Source organism: Cyanistes caeruleus, chromosome 5, assembly GCF_971803275.1.
Source record: "Cyanistes caeruleus chromosome 5, bCyaCae1.hap1.1, whole genome shotgun sequence".
NCBI classification, from domain to species: domain Eukaryota; kingdom Metazoa; phylum Chordata; class Aves; order Passeriformes; family Paridae; genus Cyanistes; species Cyanistes caeruleus.
This window is the reverse complement of record NC_141705.1, coordinates 24955193-24976489: the sequence shown is the minus strand read 5'-3', so window position 1 is coordinate 24976489 and position 21297 is coordinate 24955193.

Genomic DNA, 21297 nt, shown 5'->3' with positions numbered 1-21297 from the left:
TTTTTTAGAGGTAGAAGACCTCTCTCTTATACAAGTGTGATTGTTTAGGAATGGTATTGATGCTAGATAAAATGGAAAAACCATAACCTGCTCCCTCCCCTGCCCACCTCAGCTGAGAGGGACAGAAGCAGAAATCTGAGTTGAGATATGAACAACTTGCTGGAAACAGCAATGATGTAAGAAAAGGAACAGAAACAGCAACAATATAAATAGCAAAAGTATTTTTTGGGAGGGTGATTTATGTACAAAGAAACACTCGACGTCTGACCAGCTGGACCCAGCGTCACTCGGTCTCTGAGACAAAAAACAAAATGGTCCCCTGAACCCTCCATATGCTGCTTCCACCTTTTCTTCCCTAGCAAAGAAATTTTCCTTCATGCAAGTGAGAAACCCATACTTCTACCTCCCAGCAGTGATGTGCATGATATAGACCAACAACCTATGTGTGCCCACATGACTTCAGGCTCTGTGCCCTCTGTACCCAGAGAAAATTGGTGCTATCTGTCGAAAACAAGATACAGGAAAGACAAAGATCTGCTGAACATCATGAAGGAAAATAGCAGATTAAACTAGAGCACTGTTTCATTTTACTAGTGAGATCTTTAACCAAATCTCAGCCTCCACAGCTGTCACATTTTGAATCTGGATCATGATGAAGCAGTTTGGACAAGAGGACAAGAGGAAAAACAAAAGCAGCACTTAGCCCCTTCAGGTCTACCAGCCACAGAAGATTGCTGGAGCTACCTTACGGTGCAACAGAACTGCTGAAACACCTGTAGAGAGAATTAATATCAAGTCCTCAGTGCCAACCTTCCCATGTTTCTTCCCCTATGGAACCATGCTCTTTGTGAATGCTGATTAGCCAATAAATGTAACCATCCTGGTGATCATGAGAGTATGGATGGATAACTTACCAAAGCCTACGGAACGATGCATTGCCATAGAAGATATGTGAGCTGTAGTGCTTTACCAGGTTCCTCAGGTCTGACCAGACCAGGACTACATGTTAAGTATCATCCAGTTCTTCCATATTATTTAATATACTGTTCAAAATTTTAACATATTCTCATCCATGCACAGACCTGTAAAATAAATAGATGTGCCGTGGGATTTTCAAGAATACACCCTATTTTTTATTGATCACACAGGGTAGATGAGTACTCTGGGACAGAAAGAGAACCCGTTTTGGTTGTTTTTCCACATGTTATACTATAAGTTTGCTCAATGCACTGTGGGATTTTTTTTTTAGGAGAGGTGCCTGAGTTTAAGGATGTTTAGCCATCTGTTTTTCTGGTTTCTGTTTCTGGTCAGGTGGAATCTTCCAGGGAAAGAGGGACTTACACCTACAAGATCTCTACAGTGGGATACTTGTGGTGACAGTGAAGAAACAGGCTGGTGAGAACCAGAGATAAACATCATTCAGAAGTGGGGTTGTGTCCCATTAGAACAACAACAAAGACTTTTCAACAATGCAGATCAGAAGCAAATATTGAGTTTTTGGGCAGAGGTTAGCCTTGAATTGCTACCAAAATCAGAAAACACAAGAGAGTGAGATAAAAATGTGGAGGCTGACTTGAGTAGTCTTTCCTTCATGCCCTGTGTGGTAACTAGAAAGAATGAATGGATTAGCACACGCTTGCTTTGGATCTTCTTCAAAGAAAAAAGATAATTGCAAGATATTAACTCAATTTCTGATCATTTCAAAGAAGACCATGTCCAAAAGCACACTATTCCCAAGTTCAGTATCAGTTCAGGTCAGGTTTACTGGAGAGCTATTGTACTTAGCTGATAGCTTGAAAACACGGTGTTTGACATGTGTAATGAAAAAACACAGCACATGAAATGCCTCAAGGAGATTGTGCTCATACACAGAACTGTTTGTCAGTACATTGCCTGTGCCCAAAACCTGATGCAGTCATAATAAATGGCATTGCTGTGTGTCTCTATGTACATATATGATGCTCTTAAGTATCTTCTTTGCCCATCTCTATTTGCTATTTTCTCTCAGATTTAAAAATTATTGTAACAATGCTTTGTAAAATTCTATCTCTTGACAAGACTAAAAGAACTGAAAACAGCTTTAAAATCTGAAGGTGCTCCCTGGAGTACCATGCTAATATTGTTAGCATGTATTGCAGATAAAATTTTCACCATGGACAGCATAAAGAAATTAAGGTGTTGCAAGTGTATTAGGTGGGTTAAAGGTTGAATTCCAGTGGTAGAATGAAATGGCTTCTACTGTTTAAAGGAATCTTCAAACAATAAAGTACTCAGAGTCCAAGTGGCACTCTGTTGTGAGTGGCATATGTTGTATGTCATCTCCCATACCATGTATTTTTGAACTAATTTAAAAGCTGGAACAATTTACTGATACGTAATACTAAATAATTGAAAATATTGTTTTCTACTCAAGTGCTTCATTATGTAAGAAAATAGAGGATTCTAATTCTTTATATTAATCTTTCAAAATCCATAATAATGAGAAATACATAATTTATATAGCATCAGTTGGGGATTTTTTTATACCAAATATGCTAGTTTCTTTCTGCTTTTGGCCATGAAAGAAAACAAAGAAGCTCTTGCCAGTTTGCCATTAAACAGATATTAGATGTTTGCTCTGGGTAATGGTTAAACCAAACTAAATCCAAACTGGTCAGCTCTGTCCTGCCCCTGCATTTTTTTATATAAGCTCAGTTTTTGCAAAGGGATAGTGCAAATAACCTGATAATGACACTAAGACACTTCCAGAGAAAAAAGATGGAGCTGTTCAGAGGACTAGGCATTTTTTTCCACAGCTGTGTAGATCTGTTTTGGAAAGGGTCCATCTCATAGAATCACAGAATAACCTGAGTTGAAAGGGACCAGAAAGGATCATCGGAGTCCAGCTCCTGAGGAAAGGTACTGGTGTCACATGAAATAAAAATTAAAGATATACATCTAAGATATACATCTAAGGAGGCATTACTTGGACTTAGCCACCAAAGGCTTGCATAGATCAAATGAAAAGCTCCCAGATGCACGCTGCTTTTTCCCAACACTGCTCTGCTTCTCTTATTTGTGCTTGTTCTTTCCACCTGAGAAAGTGACTAGCATTATTGAAATGTGCAGTTGTCTTACTGTTTCTATTCACAGTCAGTGCATGCCTGCCTTACACACTGATTATAGCTGCTCATTCATAGAATCCCAGAGGTGGCTGCTGACCTTCATGGTATTAATTGATATAAATATCTGTCTCCGCAGTACACCTGACCCCTACCGTGTTCAGCATCAGTGTTGTGACCTTTGCAGACTGGACAGCAACAATTTACTTATGGAGGGAATCTTAAAACTTTTTGAATCAGAATACTGAGGGGTGTCCATCTATCATGTGGAATGGGTTTTGGTCCCTGAATACATCTAAGAAGCTTCTGTTTGGACTTTTTTATTCCACCGTATAGGAACAGACCCAGTAGTATTCAGAAATAATCTAAAATTTTCCTCAAATACTCCTGGTAGCTCTTGAATGACGGCAGAGAGCCAGTGCAAAAGCAGCATACACTTAGCAAAAGTAGAAACAAAATCAGCAAACGTTGTTAAGACTTTTCTGCAGCTGCTGCAAAAGTTTTCTCCTAATAACCAAAGATGCATTTAGTTTCAGTACCAGTTTCACACATCCACAACCTTGAAAGCAAGTGAGTAAGTACAGGGAGAAGTTCTTTACATTATTCATACATTCATGTTACTTGTGATGCTTGCACTATTAGTGATTTGACCTTACATTAAACTTTCACTTGCATTCTCTATATTAACTGAAGATTTTAGCCCAGCTATCGGTTACTCTTGCATAAAAACTTATCATGGATCTTGTATGTGTTTGCAATAATTATGCCAAGCAGAAAAAAATATCTGTCTTCTATATCCCCATTTGGTTGGGCAGTTACTTTATCTCAGCACTGTTGAAGACCCTGGAAGCATGTTGAATTAGAGAATGCTGATGGAGGCCAAAATGCACATTTTCCCACTGTCATGCTACTGTTCTCAGAGCACATGAAAACTTGCCTTTGCAGCAAACAAAGGAGAAACTAATAAAATTAAATAGCACTTTTCTGAACTTGTGACCCTCTTGTGTAAAGTATTTCCCTGTGTGCTTTTGTATGTGTGTGTGTATGTGTGTGATGTCAATAGCTTCTCATTGCTGAATGACATTTGATTAATTATAGCAATTAGCAATCACTTTGTGTCAATCACTGGGTACTAACGTTGCTGCGACTCCAAAGTACAGCAAATGTTAGCAGCCATCAAATCTCATATCTCATACCATTTAAGTTCTTTTTAACCATTATCCAAAATACATGGCGACTCTTCTGGCAACCGAGATGTGAAAGCAGACCCAAACAGCAATTCAGAAATGACCCAATTCAGCTCACCCTTCCTCAAATGTATAATACATTCAAGACTACACTGAGAATATATAATGAAGCCCATTTTCTTCAGGAAACAATTCAAGAAAATAAGAGAGTATCAGTGTGACCTGGAAGGTGTTTTGCTTTTTTTTTCCCTGAAAAATTTGGCATAACATCACTAGCTACATACTTGAAGGAATTGACTTTGGAACTGATGAAGGAATTTGATATAATACACATTTTTGCCATGTTGTATGGAATTATGCAACTAAATTACATTAATTACAGCAGTTTAAATACATGTTGGTATATACTGGAATGAGAGAGCTACTAATGGGGAGAAGTTCAGACACTAGTAAATAATTTAAAACTTGCATCTTGTTCCTCTTGGACAAAGCTTAGGGAAAAAAAAAATCATCCAGGCCTAATCTCCTAGTTTGAACTGCAAACAACAATATTGTTGGGCTTTATCTTTACAGCGGTGTGAAATTATGTGGTTCATATTTGTGTTTACTCTGATAAATTTTCATGAAATACATCTACAGAGAATTTCCCTGATAAACATAAGGTGTATAATGTATTTTTAAAAGGGTGATTTTTTCCTGAATATGTTTGGGTATTTTTTATTTATCTATTTAGTGACATTTTGATGAGGAACTTTTTCCTGGCATATTGAAATTTTCCAATATAATGGAAAAGTATAGAAATAGAAAAATATGAAGCCAATTTCTTTATAGATAGTATGAATGTTTCCCCTTCTGACCCTGGAAGCCATCCATAAAGGTTTACCTAAAAGTAGATATTCCCTTTAAGATTTATAGTAAACTATGTTCAGAGGTGAAGCAAACAGTACACTTCAAATTAATTTCCAGTTTTCTCAGGAGAGCAATTTTGAGAAAGGATATGTATCAAGAGCAAAAGCAAGGATATTTCAGGAACTTGCTGGAGTTCTCTTTATGCTTATTGTTCCATGGTTATATTAGCAAATGCAAGTTAAACATATAAATAAATATATAGATGAAAAGAGATTGAGATTTTAATATTTACTCTTCCTTGTATGACAGAATGTTTTTTTCAAAATTTCTAGAATGTTTATTCCACTTGAACAGAGTGGGTTTTTTGTTCTAAAGTAGTATGTGGAAGCAGGGTACTCCAGAGAGAGGTTCTTTGCTCACTGCAAACAAGACAGAGAAGGAAGAGCAATTCCATTTCAGACTGGAATTCAGACTCTTACCATAAAAGAGGTTGCTTTTTCACTTGGAACTGCCAGAAGGTGGAATAGCTCAAAGGAACTAAATATAGAAAAATTATATTGGAAAAATCTACACATAGTTGTAGGGGAAGGTGGTAAATGGCATCTGCACACAGGACACAGGAATTGGAAATAGAAGGCTTAGTTTTTATAAGGATGAAAAAGAATGCTCATTGAAGATCTGCACTTTCTGCAGAATTGGTAATCCATCATGTAAGATAAAAATGCAGGTGCAGAGATGCTGGAGTGCAGAATTCTGGGACTAGCTATTGGCAAAATTGCTCTCTGTATGTCAATCTTGAGTTTGGTTTAAACACTGACAGTCAGAGAGGCAGAGAGGCATCCGAAGAGCTAAAGGCGTAATAAAATGTTCCTGGTTTGTGTTAGATAAAATTGAGTCACTTTCACAAGGAAGGCTTCACTTGAGACTTTTTGAGGATTGCTGCTTAGGAAGGCAGGTACAAGGTACCATAGCCTTTGGAAAGAAAATCCGCACAAAGATCCAGTGTTTTTGATGCAATGCGAAGAATTCCTGATGGGCTGAATTTCAATGCAGGAAGCAGCCAAAGACAGAAATGGCAGCCTGAAGCCCTGCATCCAGATGTCCCACTAAGTGTCTTTATCCCAGTGTGAGACGTTTATTGTGGTTTTACCAAATCAACACAAAGCCCATAAATCTTACCTTCAGAGTTTCCATCAAGATGCTTAAACATTGCCATTTAGACACAATTTTAGTTATGCTGTGGTTCAACTGTGTGAACATGGGAGTATAAAAGGGTGAAAATAAAATGCTCCTTGTATGCTCTGTACTTCCAGTACCGGTCAGGTGAGCTGACACAAACAGGAGAGGTGTAATTCACTGCAGATGAAAGCTAGCAACATAATCTCTGTGATTTAGCACTAAACAAAAACAATAAGAGCTCTTGTTCTTAGCCAGCTTCATTGAAGCACCATGGAGACAGGTGAGTTCACATCACCAGTTCAAGTCTTTCATCTTGCCATTCTCAGGCTCCCATTCCCCCTCTCTCTGCTCTTCGTTCACTATGGTAACAACACATCTCATATCTGCAGAAAAGGAAAATATCTGCCTATGGCGTCAATATCCACTTGGGGTGTTAAAGTTTGGACTGTGCAAAGCACTAGAACATGGCAGGGCTTTGTGACCTGACAGACGTTGTCCCTCTGCTTGGTCTGTGGTCCATTCACCCTGTGGGCAGCACTTAGCTGGGAAATATCTCAGGTACCTTTCTCTTCCTGGCCAGCCATGGGATCTGCTGCTCGGGGTCTCAAATGTCAAAATCTAACTTGGATGAGAAATCCTTTCCAGAACAATACCACAAAGGACTGCAAAGCTATTGAGGCAGTGGAGAAGTGCCTACAGTTATTCTCTGGTCCTTTACTTATAAATGCTGCCAGAGGAAACATGGAATAGAGCATTCTTTCAGCTTAGCTGAAAAAATGAAGTTATATGAGAAAGTTAGGGACAACAGAAAGATTTTTTGATTTATCCAGTGTTTAGGATTTTGTTTTTCAGAATGGAGAAGGATGGAAAAGGGAGACCATCTTCCTGGATCCTATCCATATTTTAAAAAATTTCTTTAATCATTTTTCTAAGTGAAAAAATGTGGTAAATGAAAATATTTTATTATTAAAGATATCAGAAAAAATAATTTTAAAATTTTATACTCTTTTTGACCCTTGGTATTGACTAGGTTCAGTTTTAACTAAGAACAATATTGTTCTGGATATTTTTTCTAGATTAGCAAAATGATTCAATGATGAACATTTTTTACTCAAGAGTATTGAGTTTAAATACTTGTTAATGTAAATTTTTTACTCAAAAGTATTGAGTTTAAATACTTGTTAATGTAAATTTTATTTTAATAAACACTGATTTTATTCACATTTAATTTACAGATGCTTATTTATGTTGATTTTATTTGTAAGTTGGTTAGATTTAATTCCAAATATTTTCACAATTTGTGCTTGCTCCATTACTCTTCACTTAGGTTACATCTGCTTCCTGCCTTTATTGACTGAATTTGAAAAAGAAGTTAACTGAAATGCCAGAATTTCAGAATTTTAGTGATACAGAAATTCCAACTGAATTTCAGGCCTGCATTTTTGCCTCCTCATTTTCTGTCTGAATTCTCTCCCTCAGAATTGTTTTTCAATTTCATGTAGTGCATAATCAGGGGATTAGGAAGCCAGTGCTAGCCATTGCCCTTGTACATTTTCTGCTTGGGGAAAAGAATAAAATATGGAAAGTGGTAATGCCTGTGAGGCTGTGTTTAAAGGTTGTAACTGTCCATTATGTAGATTCTGAATTTAATATTTTCATTGTTTTTGCAAGATATTGTTGCTGCACAATACATGTCATGAAGTCAAAGAAAACCTGTCAGGAGAAACTGAAAAGATTGAGTTTTTGTCAAGACTGTGACAAGAAGATACCCATGGTAAGTTTTATCATCCAGGTAAACCCTAAACTAGCCATAATTTTCTGGAACTGATGCCACCCAAACTCCCTGTTTCAGTTCAGCTGCAGAGACTTAGTCAGTGCCAGCTTTCCTCCTTTTTGTTATTTTTCTTGTATTTTTAAAGCACAGGAGAAATTAAACTTTCAACTGTTGTGTAACATGAGACTGGACCAAGACGTAGACGTTCCTTCTGAGGATTAACAGAGGAAACAGGGCTGGCTAAAGAAAAAAGATTCTTTTATTTTTTTTAGGATATTTTTCTTGAACTATTTTCTCATTACTTTTGACATTAGGAGAAATCATAAATGTGTCTTAATGGATGACTGTTGGGATTCAGCTGTTGTGTATAAGAATTTATCTGAATGACAAAATACCAGAGAGGACAACTGCTTGTGCAGTTGTCCCAAAAAATATTGCTGTCTATCAGAACCTTTCTGGAGGATGGGGTTTTTTGTGAAAGATTAATATCCATGTTTTTACATGAAGCTCAGTAGAATATAAAGTCTGAAATCTTTGATAATACATAGGTAAACTTTTGTATTTCTCAGTCTTTTCTGAGGAGGAAAAGAAAATTGTACCCATATTAATATAAAATTACCTAAACATTCTCAGTCACTCATTCCTGAGAAAAGGCAGAAATTTTTATTTGAAATGGAAGTATTTTTAAATTTTGTGGAATTCTGCTGACATCAAGATGAATGGTATTTCTGTATGGAGATACGTAGTTGTGGTCAAAGAATCATAAAAATTATTCCTGGAGAAGTAAATAGTCAATGACTGCCATACAAATATCTGCTCTAAGTCCAGAAAAGACTTACTATTTTGTATCATAGTACATGAAAGGAAAGCTTCACAGAAGACTTAAGCATTTTCTGCTTCTAAAATGGTCTTACTGCTAATTTTCTTGTTTTAATGGTGAACATAATATTGCCTTCCCAAATATAATGGCAAGTAAACTGGTCCCTCTAGTCTCTCTGTATTAAATTACTCCTCAGTTCCACACCCAAAACCAGCCTCCCTTCTGGTCTTTCAGACTAATTTCCTTGCAGTTACTCTGGGAAAACCAACATGTCATTCTTTTTAATCTCTTCTTTATGAGTGTTCTGCACTGCACAGTTGACATGAGAGTCCCGATCTACATCTGGCATTACCTGACTGACACAGAGATTGGATTTAGCTGGAGTAAAATGACACACAGCTGGTATTGCCAGCACTTTACTTTCTCATTTTCATATCCTTGGTGCAAGTCACTACTTTTAAGCAGTAAAAAAACACAAAAAGGATGAATATAGGTCATTTTTACAACCTAAATTTTCACCTTTTTAAATCTAACTTCTCAACTCTTTAAATTATTTTAAATACCTTTGTGGTATCCTCCACTTTTCTACCAGAGTTTTACACTATTATTTACATTCTATCTGTCTGCCTGTCTGTGTATCTCAGGGCAGTAAAAGTGAAAAGCAGAAAGCATCCTGTTTGTGTTATGTAACTGTCTTCTTCTGGCAGCTGGGTCCAACATGCACCTCTGTGAATGTTGCCATGGAGACTCCAATTTAGGAGCAGCTGGATTTGAGAATTTCCAGCCCAGCAATATGTGACAAAACAAATACAGAAATTAAAGTGGTGCCTGCCCTTCAGATGGGAGTCAGGCAGGTCTGCTAGACCAGGCTGGAAGTGGGGCTGGAGGGGGAAGGATGTTGCTTGCGCAAGTGATTAATTAATGCATTAAAGCCCTTGTTATTCTTCTCTATAATTTTGCTTTTCTCTCCAGCTGTTTTATGAAACAGAATTAATGTTAAATGATAGCTCCTTCTGACTAAATTACTGCAGTAGCATCCAATGTACACAGTTTCTACCTTTCCCCTGAAACTGAGCCCAATATGTGCTCTGCCCTCCGGATGATGATTCACTAATGCAGTAGTTTGTACAGCAGACTTTATAGGTATTTGTCTCCTGGTGATGCCCAAAAATATTTGCTTATTTTTAGTTCTGTGATTCCATGATGTTTCTAGCCCTTCTCTCACAGACGACTTTGACAAAAGCTATTGACTACAAGGACAGAAGAAAAAAAGATAGAAATCATGTACTAGAATATTAACACAGGGAGCCAGCACTTACAATTTTTTTTCTAGATTAGGGGTAAACCAATGCTCTAAGGGTGAATAACTTATACCAGAAATCATAATAACCTTTGCTTCAGTATTTCACAAGAACTATTTTATAAGCAAGACTTGTTTGACAATATTCTTTTTGGGATTTTTTAAACATTTATTTGAAGAGGTGTATCTGTACATTTTCCATGTTTTGGTTTTTATTCCTTTGCTTTGAAACTCAATATCTTGTGAGTTTTTCATTCGGTAGAATGATTGACAGAGTTTTGGATTAACAACTGCTGTTTTCTTGAACACTGTTATGAAAAAAATATGAGACTGGAATTTAGTTTAAAAAAATGTAAGTAACAGAAAAGTTGGGGTGTTTCCACTGATATTATTTTGTTGGTGTTGACCTTACACATTTTTTATATAGGTCTAACTTTGCTTTGACAACATCCTTTCTAAGAAAGAAGAGTGGCTTATTTTGCTGACAAAACGTAATGATGGTGCTACTTCATTGCTTGTTTGAAAAAAATATGTGCAGGTGGAAAATGCATGCTGTGATCAATCAGTTCTGTATTGTTCCTTCAGGGAACAAATGTTTTTTAAACCTTTAATTGAGAATACAGTCAATATGAAGGACCACTGTACAGAGGGAGCTAGGAAGATAAAGAATTCCTAAGAATTCCTAAGAACATGATCTGTTGAGGCTGCCACCACATGACCAAGAAACCTGGGTGACTAAGAGCTCCTTGAGTGGTATGGTTACATCTATCATCCTTCAAGAAGTAGGGAGCAGGAGCGGTCAACAAGTGATCTTCAGTGACCTGGGCCTACAGAAGGATCATAATTCAACACTCCCTTAATCTCAGATCTTAAAAATTACAAGCTGTCTCTTTGCCCTTAGAGATTATTGAGGCTTCTCAGTGCTGGAATTGTGTCCCAAAGAGCCTCTCCTCCCTTTGTGGCTTCCTCCCTCTGTATCATACTGGGATATTGTGCACTTCTCTGCCACAATGCCTTGTGGTCTTTCCACAACGCTGCCATGAAGTAACAGTGGCCACCAGAGAACACAAGTGAGACAAAATCAAACAAGTCCATGCAAAGCACTGCTTTTGAGGAGGCCTATGTTCCTATAAGAACAATGTTCCCATAAGAACAATGTTCAAAGTAAGAACAGAGAGAAAATGTCTTAGCAACCAACCTCACCAAGATTCATCTTCCATCACTCCTCTGCTCTAAATCTGCAAATACTCTTTTATTCCAGCAAAATTGTTTAGATGATGGTTCACATTCTCTAGGTAAAGGATAAAGAGGTTTGACTCAACAGGAATGAAAGGCTCAAGGTATTCAGTATTTTGTGTGCAGTCAGGCAGGACCTAGAAAGGTGAAATATAAAGGAAAGCAAGGAAACACTCCTGTGCTACTTGGAACTTACTTGATTGCCTTTATCAGCAATGCTGTAAAATTTTTTCTTCCATTGCCTAGCAGTGTAGTTTCATAGTTTAAGACCTGAAAATCATGAAGAAGTAACTCAGTATTTTATTGACTACTAACTGTGGGTAAATTCTAGAGATTTATTGGCAAACTCTGTATATGACCTCATTGCCATAACTTATATAAAAGAAGTTGATAAGAACAGTTAGGCTTGTCCAGAAATTTTAAGATACAGTAGTGGATAAAGTACTGATATGTAATTTATGTTTTGCAAGCTGAAGCATTCTGTGGCTTCATGAAGTTTCTGTTACCTGAATAGAATTAATAAAAATCTAAGACAGCAGAGTCTACCACGCAATTATTTTTCTAAGAACATATTTTGCACCTTTATAACTGATTAAAAATGTGCTATTTAAGTGCTGAACAGGCATATTAGATTTGGTGATGATATCCATTCAAAACTTCAAGTAGTATTCTGTATTTCATATTTCATTTGTTCTTCCAGTTGCAGCTATTCTACACTTTTGTTCTCATTGGAGCTTAGAGAAGCCTAACATCAGTTATTTGTGCCCTGTCATCAGACCATTAGCAGGTACCAGCAGACTTTGTTCCATGAGAAGAAAATCTCTCCTGCTGTCTCAACAGAACTGTCTCCTTGCATCTGTGCCACCAGACCATGGTAGAAGAGAAACAAATGAGGGAAAACATATGCCAGACCTCATGGATCTTGGCTTCTCATCATTCCTCCTCAAAAAATGTAATATCAAGTCGATCTTTAACTTCTGTGCCCTTCACTGGCCTCAGCCTTGTGAAAAATCTAGGAGAATAAAAATTTGTTTTTATAAAACTCCGTGTATATTTCCAATACTATGTATTTTTTTGGGAGAAAACAATTATGAAACATAGTACTATTTGAGATAATGGCCAGAAAAGAGTTTACAGTGAAAACATAAGATCATATATGCTTCACAACACAGGAAAGCACATATTCCTTCTTTGTATTCTAGGAATGTATGAGGCTGGCCAATCATTGTAATGGAAGAACACAACTCTTGAATGAAATCATTACACATATTTAAAACCAAAGATAAATATATATGCAGACCTCCCTCCTAGCCACTCATCTATTTAGTTCAATCTGTCCACTAAGCATTCGTATTTAATTTGCTTTTTTTCCATAATTATTTCCAAATCTTCCACCACTAACTTAAAGAGTCTAAGTGATCCCTGTCATCAAAAGAAGCAGAGCAGCAGATGAGAGGGGAAAATAATATTGGAGACAACTGTATAACCTATGACAGTGTTTTTGAATATGAATAAACCTTTTTTATTTTTTTTTTTTTGACAATGATATCAGAAATCAAATGAATACTTGCATAATGACATGAACAAACAGACATGTAGAAAAATGTTATCAGTGATTCAGAGCGACTGACTTTAAAACAGACTACAGGAGTATGTAAATAAGTACATGCATTAGGCAATATCAATGTTTACTTAATCATGTGCAGAGCACTTAAACGATAATAATAATTCTAGTGTTTATAGGTAATCAGAGGAAAACCTAACACACATCAGTTTGGTAGCAAAATAGTATGTATAATGTCTTAGAAATATTCATTCAAATCATATGCTGTCAAATGTTACAAATTCGATTACAGATGGTAAAAGAATCCTTCAAAGACTGCTGCAAATTTAAATATACAGAGTACACACAGCTCAGCTTTTGGATAACACACTACTCTCAGTAATGGATATAATCAATAAAATGTTTTTAGAATGCATCTTAATGTTTGGTTATAAACATATTTCTTTTTTATATCTGTTAGAAGGCCAGGATCTAACCTGCAGCTAAACCATGCTTCAGATCTAAACCATGCAGCTCCTGATTGATGCAATTTGGAGGAAAAATAACATTTTTTTCTCCTTAGATTTTAATATCCAAAACAAGAGGCTTACAGAGGTTTGGGAAAGTAAGCACAGAATAATGGGGGGCAGTGACAGTATATGCAAACTAAGATTAGATTGTATTACAATTGTCATGAGATAAGATGCTGTTTCTGTATTTTAGGTTTTTCTGCTGTTCTTTCTCTTTAATCCACTAAGTCTTTCTCAACCCACAATCCTTCAAAAGTATTGAACAATTTCTATGTCCATTTCTTGTTCAAGTCAACCGTAAAGGAAAAAAATTGTATAGAAAAATCTTGTTTTGTTAGGCCTTCTCATGAGTACCAAAGAAATTCTTCTGTAATTAAGGAGAAACATATGAAAAAATTGCAGAAAATCATTTGAATAAGTGTATTTAACAGGAACTTGGTGAAAAAGAGGATAAAGCAAAATAAATACAGGGGATGTGAAGTGTTGGGAAGAAGCAAGAGACTTTATAAATGAGAACAAAATGGTTTGGGGAAATTGAAGAGGAAACAAAGTCATCAGGAGTATGTTTTCTGGCAGGATCCATGAGCTCAAACATATTACAAATGCAATAAAACCTACCATTATCATGTTCTATATATAAGACAGAGGGGATAAAATTTGTATGATGTAATGATGAAAAGGAAAATTAATTCAAAAAGTACTTTGGTGTGTTGAAAGAGTGAGAATTTACGTTTTCATATGGTAAAGATGAGGAATTCAATCCTTGGTGTGATTCATCAAAACCAAGATGTTTTCTGGGATGCTTGAATATGTTTGAAGTTCTTACATGCTGTCTGTTCTACGTGGTAAATTGAGATTTTTGAAAACTAACAATTGTGGTTTAGGACCAGCGCTCCCACTCCCCTCTGTTGAGAAAGACAAAAGGCAGAAATTATGGACTGAGATGAGAAAAAGTTACTGGAAACAGCCATGAGATATGAAAATGAACAGCAACAATGTTAATAACAGAAGTATACAAGAAGCTTGACCGGAGCTGGTGCGGCCCCAAGACAATGAACAATGGTGCCCGGACCCTCCATGCCCATTCTTTTTTCCCAGCTGCTCACCACACTTGCTCCATGGGAAGGGAACTTCTTTTTCTCCCTTCTAGGAAGCAAGAGAGAGTCCCTTTTCCCCACCCCTGGCCATAATGGAAGATATTATGGAATAACACAACATTTTGGCCACACCCTCACAGCTCCAGACTCTTCCCTCTCATGCCTTCTGTGAAAAATGAACCCTGTCCTTGGCTGAAATCAGGACAATTATGAAATATTATCGCAATAACTCTTAAAATTTGGTTTGGAATTGCAGAGAGCAGAAAGAAAGGAAGAAGGAAGGAAGAGAAAGAAGTGCTCACCACAATTCCTAGTAGACTGAAAATTTTCTTTCCATTGCCAACACTTTAAGTGGGCTTACAAAGTGGGTCATAAATTGGTTACTATGGTTGCAATACCAGGCGGATTAACTGAGAAGCTGATAAAGAATAATATTAATAAAGGACATGAAATGACAGAAACATTTATTGCATCAACACCATTCTGTTTAGAGTATTTAGCTTACTGTCCCATTATATCTTAATTTTAAGTTTTTTTTTAAAAAAAAATATCACATGCAGGACCAGCCAAATTCAGGCAAATGGATTAATAAGTAGACAGCTGATTTCTCAAAGTGGGGAAATACACTAAACTGAACTAGAAGTGGCTAGTAGTGACAGAAGAAGATAAATTGAGCAATGCTGATTTAAAAATGGATGTGATATAAGACACATCTCTGAATTCAGCATTGTTCAAAGAGATACTAAAATACAGAGACCACTTCCTGTATACATGTACTTCAAAAAGCTGGAATTGAAAATAATGAAATGGAAAAAGGAAATGGTACATGAAAAAGCCATAAGAACACATTAAGGGCTAAAGAAATTTAGGTTTATGTATTCTACCCTATTAGAATGTCTAAATTAAGACTATGAGTTGCTTTGGTCGTATCAAATGCTTAGCTTTGCTGGAAAAGACATTAATCCTTCAGTGTTTAAAGACAACAGCAAAGATGCTTGGGATTTAATGAAACATGCTCAAAATGGAATACCATTATTTTCCTTATGACAGAATATGAATAAATATCAGAACATGTGAAATGGATTTTCTGTCTTTGACTGTCTTCAGCTCAGACTCTTAGTCCTTCTAAACAAACTAATTTTTGCTCTCAGTGAAGGAAAAAAACCTCTGAAATTTGATGGTTCATGTTATGAAGTGCATCAGACTAGTTATGATAAATATTTCTGGTCTTAGAATATGAATTTGAGAGCTTAATAATAAAGGAAAATAAAGAAATAATATCCCCATTGTTAATCAAAGCAGCTTAATAGGGAACATGAGACTGGAGTTCGAGCCCAATGAGCCCTGCATCAAGCCCAAAGACTTGCAGTTAAAATACAGCATAGAGTGTAATTGTCCCATTTCTGGGAAAGTCAGAAGTTTAACAGCAGCCTGTTTGTATACATTAAATTGGGGAACTGAAACAGGGTCCCAGCCTCAAGGTTTCATCAAATTGCTGTCCATGTCAGTATCAGACATAGGGTGATCATATGCCCTGAGCAGCCTCAGGTCCCCATGGCTCCCACTTTCAATGGGAGCAGGAAGAAAACTGCAGCATCAGCAGCAATTTGGATCATTGTGGATGCTACAAAGTAAGCCTGAGCTCAAAGCTACCTGGGAGATTCTGGTTCCATATCAATTTCCTTACAGGAGTGCAACCATAGCTTTGCTATCAAACTCCACTACACTTGTTGGTATCTTTTGCTGTGTTGGTCACCAGCTATTGGTGTTAATCTTCACAGAAAAAATATGGAAGCTGATGTGTCTCAATACTTGAGGCAGCATTGAAATCTGTCGCTATACTCCACAAACCCCCACAGAAATACATCCCTGGAGCCAGCATTGCAGAACACCTGGTGTACATTCTGCACAGTATATATTTTAAAGATTTTAATTTGAAAGATTATTTTCAGTCCTACTTTACATATTTCACTTATGATCATAAACTTTCATCAGCATTTAGTAACAGGATGTCAAGGCAATATGGCATATGCTTTCTAATTGGTATCACAGTCTTGCATTGAAGTGGAATCTACTTTAGAGGCATCTGCCTACTTAGTGTGTTATAAACAGAATATATCCTTTTTCCTTCTGCTTGAAGGATTACATAAGTACTTTTTGCTGTTATATTTAAAGGGCTTAAAATCAATCCAGTAGCTGGATGTTTTAAGAATATCAACACAGGAATAACCTCCCCCACCTAAACCAGACATTATTATTAAATCTTTTTTATTGTTACTTGGGTTGCATTCATGATTGGTATGCACAAAAAGTGGAAAATGTTATTCAGCTTTTCTACTTCTGAGTCTAGACTTTTGTTTTGCCTACTGTAGTTACATAAACAATGACCATTAGAAGTGATTATTTAAATCAGGTTTACTTCTAAGAATCTGACACATACTTCTTTCCCTCGCTAGTCTGACCTAACGAAACCACAATTAAAATCAGGAGTTAAACTGAAAAGTGAATTCCACATGCTGGACCTTAAATTAACTGCCAGGTTATGTCAATACAGTCATAAATTGCTTGAGTCAAGGTGTGGACTGAATTCTACTGAAGCTGTGATCTCTATTGCCCCTCCATACAGCAATATGTCTGGACAGGCTTTTGTTTTACATGATTCTCTCTTGCTTTATGTGACCTAAGATGCCTTAGGAAGGACCCTGCTTGTTGACTCATCTGGACCAGATGATATTACCACAAGACAAATTTTTCTTTGCTGGGAGGGAGGTGTGACTAGGACAGGACAGTAGCTGTTCCCATCCACATCATGGCCTGATGGTGCTATCAGTTCAGATGTTCTACAGCATGATCCAAACCTGAATGTAATTGCAGCCTGGCACTGAGTATTCTGATCATGAGTCTCTCAGCTCAAGCTTAGTCACAAGCTTCAGATATCAAATAACTACCCTTATATCTTGCATATGCTCTTGGGAAATCTGTGTGCTCCTGGCATTTAAATAGAGGGCTTGATTTCCAGAGATGTCAGTCATTAAGTGATTTCAGTGATGCCCACTGAGGAACTGGTACTCAGAATTTTTAAAAACATAGGCATTAGAATTCAAGTGGCTAAATATGAATGTAATAGTTTAACTACAGACAGAAAATGTTTGACTGTTTCTACTTTCATTCTCCCTAATATTAAGGAAAGTACTTTTTTCTTATTATAAAAATGATTTTAGCAACATACCATTAAGATTCAGTCAGGCAATTTGTACTCCTGTTGCCAGGCATTTAGGTTATGCTTACAGTGCAGTACCTTATAGAGAAAAGAGATAATCTCTAGAGAAACTGTGCTGAGACCTGAAAAGATTATGTACTTTAATATTCAGCATTTTTCTGTGAATTTAGTATCCTTCCTCTGATATGTAGCCTGCAAGTGTTCATTATTACTACATAACACAAAGAGTTCCACAGGTCACTGCAGGTGAAAGGATTTTCACAGGTCATTCATTAAAAGGATCAGATGTTTCATCACTAAGTTTCAGCATCATTATAATTCTGTGTTTATACTCACAAACTCTTTTCTCCTACCATGCCAATTCTTTCATGTCTTTTAACATCTTGACTCAATCAAGGTAAGCTTCTTCTTAAAAATGTGCATTTACTGTTGCAAATTAATAATAAGTTTGGTCTTAATGTTGCAAAAAAGCCTTTAGCTTTTTCATCAAAAAACTTTTATATGGGGCCAAATTCTGATCTTCCCAGTCATGTATATATTCTTCTTGCTCTACAATTAACTGATTCTATATGTAAAAATAAAGTTGTTTCAAGATCATTCAGAGGACAAAGTTTTCTCTAAGCATTTTAAACCTTCAATAATTTTTCTGTTTTGCAATTATTTTGTTTCTATTTCATTTTTAAAGCATTTGATTAATACTGTGGGTAGCATGAAATCAATATTAGAGCTCTACATGAGTGTTTTTTTCAAAGAACATTGCAAACAACTACAATTAGCACTGCTTATGTCTGGAAAGAGACCTTCATATCACAAACTGGAATTTATCTCCTTGAGAACATTCAGTTTGCACTCACCTTGTTTCCAACACATAGAACACTAAATGAAAATAAAAAAAAAAACCACTGGCAAGCTAGTGCTGAAGAAACAATGACATATGAAAAACAAAAATACCCTTTCAGTTTTACTTAAGAAGTCATCGCTGCTAGGGAAAACCTTGCTGCCAAGATAAATTTAGAACCAACCCTTGATATTTTCTGTTCCTGCATAAAAGTATGAACACTGAACACTTAGAGCCTACTGTGCTGTCAAACAATCCAAGGCAAACCATGCAGTACATTGTTGTTTCCAAAATGCAAGCCTGTAGGAGACAGAAGAACTATTTCAAATCTTTTTTGAAACGATCAGCTCGTCTGACAAATGGAATTTTGAAGAAGAGTCTTAAAGAGTGATTGTACTTTTTCTCTCAGAAAGTCAAATTTCACTCAACAGAAAAAAGCAAGCATAGAGAGCTTAATATAGCTTCTGCATAAATACAGTCAATAAGAGTATACTTGGGATAACTGCACAGTTACACGGATAGAGATTAAGAAACTAGAAATTCTTTTTTTTTCAGATCTGTCATATTTGAATGGATGAAAAGTTTCTAGTTAGACCAGCAGTTTAGAAAGGAAAAATTCAATTAGGAAATTGGAAAGGATCCAATATGGTTTTGTGTGATGTTATGGAAGTGGTATATTGTGAACTGTTGGCTTTTAAATCTAGAGAAAGATGGGGAGAGGTAAAAGAGGTGGAAATTCAGATATTTTCTTTAAAAAATCATACTTTCTTTTATAACTTTAAAAGGCAGAAAGAATTTGTGAGGCTAACAGAGGTGTACTAAAGATTCTTGCCTAGTTTTTGGCATAGTGTTTCCTTCTTTCTTAATCTACCAAAGTACATGTTTACAGATTTTTTATTCCAGATGCATATGACAGACTGACCTGCATAAATCTCTCATCTTAGTCTGAGTATTTAAAAATGGATATGATTGGAAAGGTCTACTGTGTCAATGGGAATGAGTCTATTAATGGTATAAGGGGATGCATTTTATACAGCTCATTATGAATTTGAATATTTAAAAAATTAGAATGTTTTAAAATGCTTTCTACCCATAATTATAATGAATATTAAGTATGAATAGAAAAATGTTCATGCATAATACTTGCTCTTTATTAACCTCAGTCCCTAAGCATTTCAGTTTTAAAATTAAATTATCGTGTGTCTTTTTTTCAAGAGCTAATGTCGTAGCACAAAACCATTCTGATATAAGCATTACTGAAATAAATACCTGTTGAATTCAATTTTTTTTTTTAATTATGTTGTTCAGATTTTGTGACAAATTAAACTCAGTTGTAGACTGCAGAATTTCAGAATATGGATTCCGTAAGTGAATCGGATGGTAGGTTTTCATCTGATTTTAATGAATATTTTGGCAAATAGTAAGACAACCAATGTCTTTAAATAGTGTCAGTGTTTTTTTCTCTGTGACATCTGCACAGTCCAAATCTAATTTTAAGTATTTCCTTCCTACATGTGAAATAAAATATGGGCTAACTTTGTCTGGCTTGATACTCAGATTGCTTTCAGGAACATAAGAACCTTAATGTGTTCTGCCAGCTGTGAGTCACACCCTAGATTTTAACAAGAGTGACCCAGGAATTGTGCCAAAAAATACCTCCTTTTCAGGACAGCTTGGTTCTGTGGAATATTCTTCCTATAGATGCTCTTTGTCACTTGACCTATTGTAAGCCTGGCTTGCTCTGGAAAGAATTGGCTGCCCAAAATAGCACAGAAATCAAAAGTGTTCTAATACTGCATAAACAAATGAGAGTAAAAACATAACAAGGGATGGCTTCAACTTTCCTCTTTCCTATCTTCTTGGAAAATACTAGGATTAACTGGACTAGCTAGACCTTAAAACATAAATGAGTATTAAGTGAGATCAAAATGAGGTGGTCAGAGTAGAAGAGGCATCCTGGATTAAAGCAAAGAGATACCTGTGGAATACAAAGAGCTGAAGCTCACGGAGAAGACTGTGGAAAAGGAAATGGGAGAGAGTTAAGGGTTACAGACAGGAATGGTGTATGCAGAGCTTAGAAATGAAAGGATGTTTTGGAGCAGCTGCTCAACATTGTGTCCAGGCAGTGAAGGGGTGAAAGAGCCATGGCAGGGCCTGCATTCATGGCAGCTCAGTCTGAGGAGCTGAACATCCTCCACAGGACATACAGGCTTACAGCCTTCAGGAAGAACAATTGGTTTTGTTTTCCAGAGGAAAACATAGACTTTAAAACTTCTTTGGCGATTTGGTCAAAATTCCAGCATGGGAAATAAGGATAATAAAAGGATGATGAATTCATTCTGTCTTTGATAAACTCTTCATTTATGTTACACTTATCATATCTAAAGTTCTACGTGACTGGTGAAAATTCATAGTAATATGGCAATAGAAACCAGTAATATTCTTCAAATATTGCAATATTTTTCAGAATTGAAACGTGACAAATTCCATTACCACTGCAAAGAGGAAGATTAATAAAAAGAAAGGTATAAAATAGGACCAGCGAGAGTGTTTGAGTAGCTTACCAAGGCTTGCTTCTAACATTCCAGTATAAAAAAGTGGAAATTAGATGAATATTGGAATG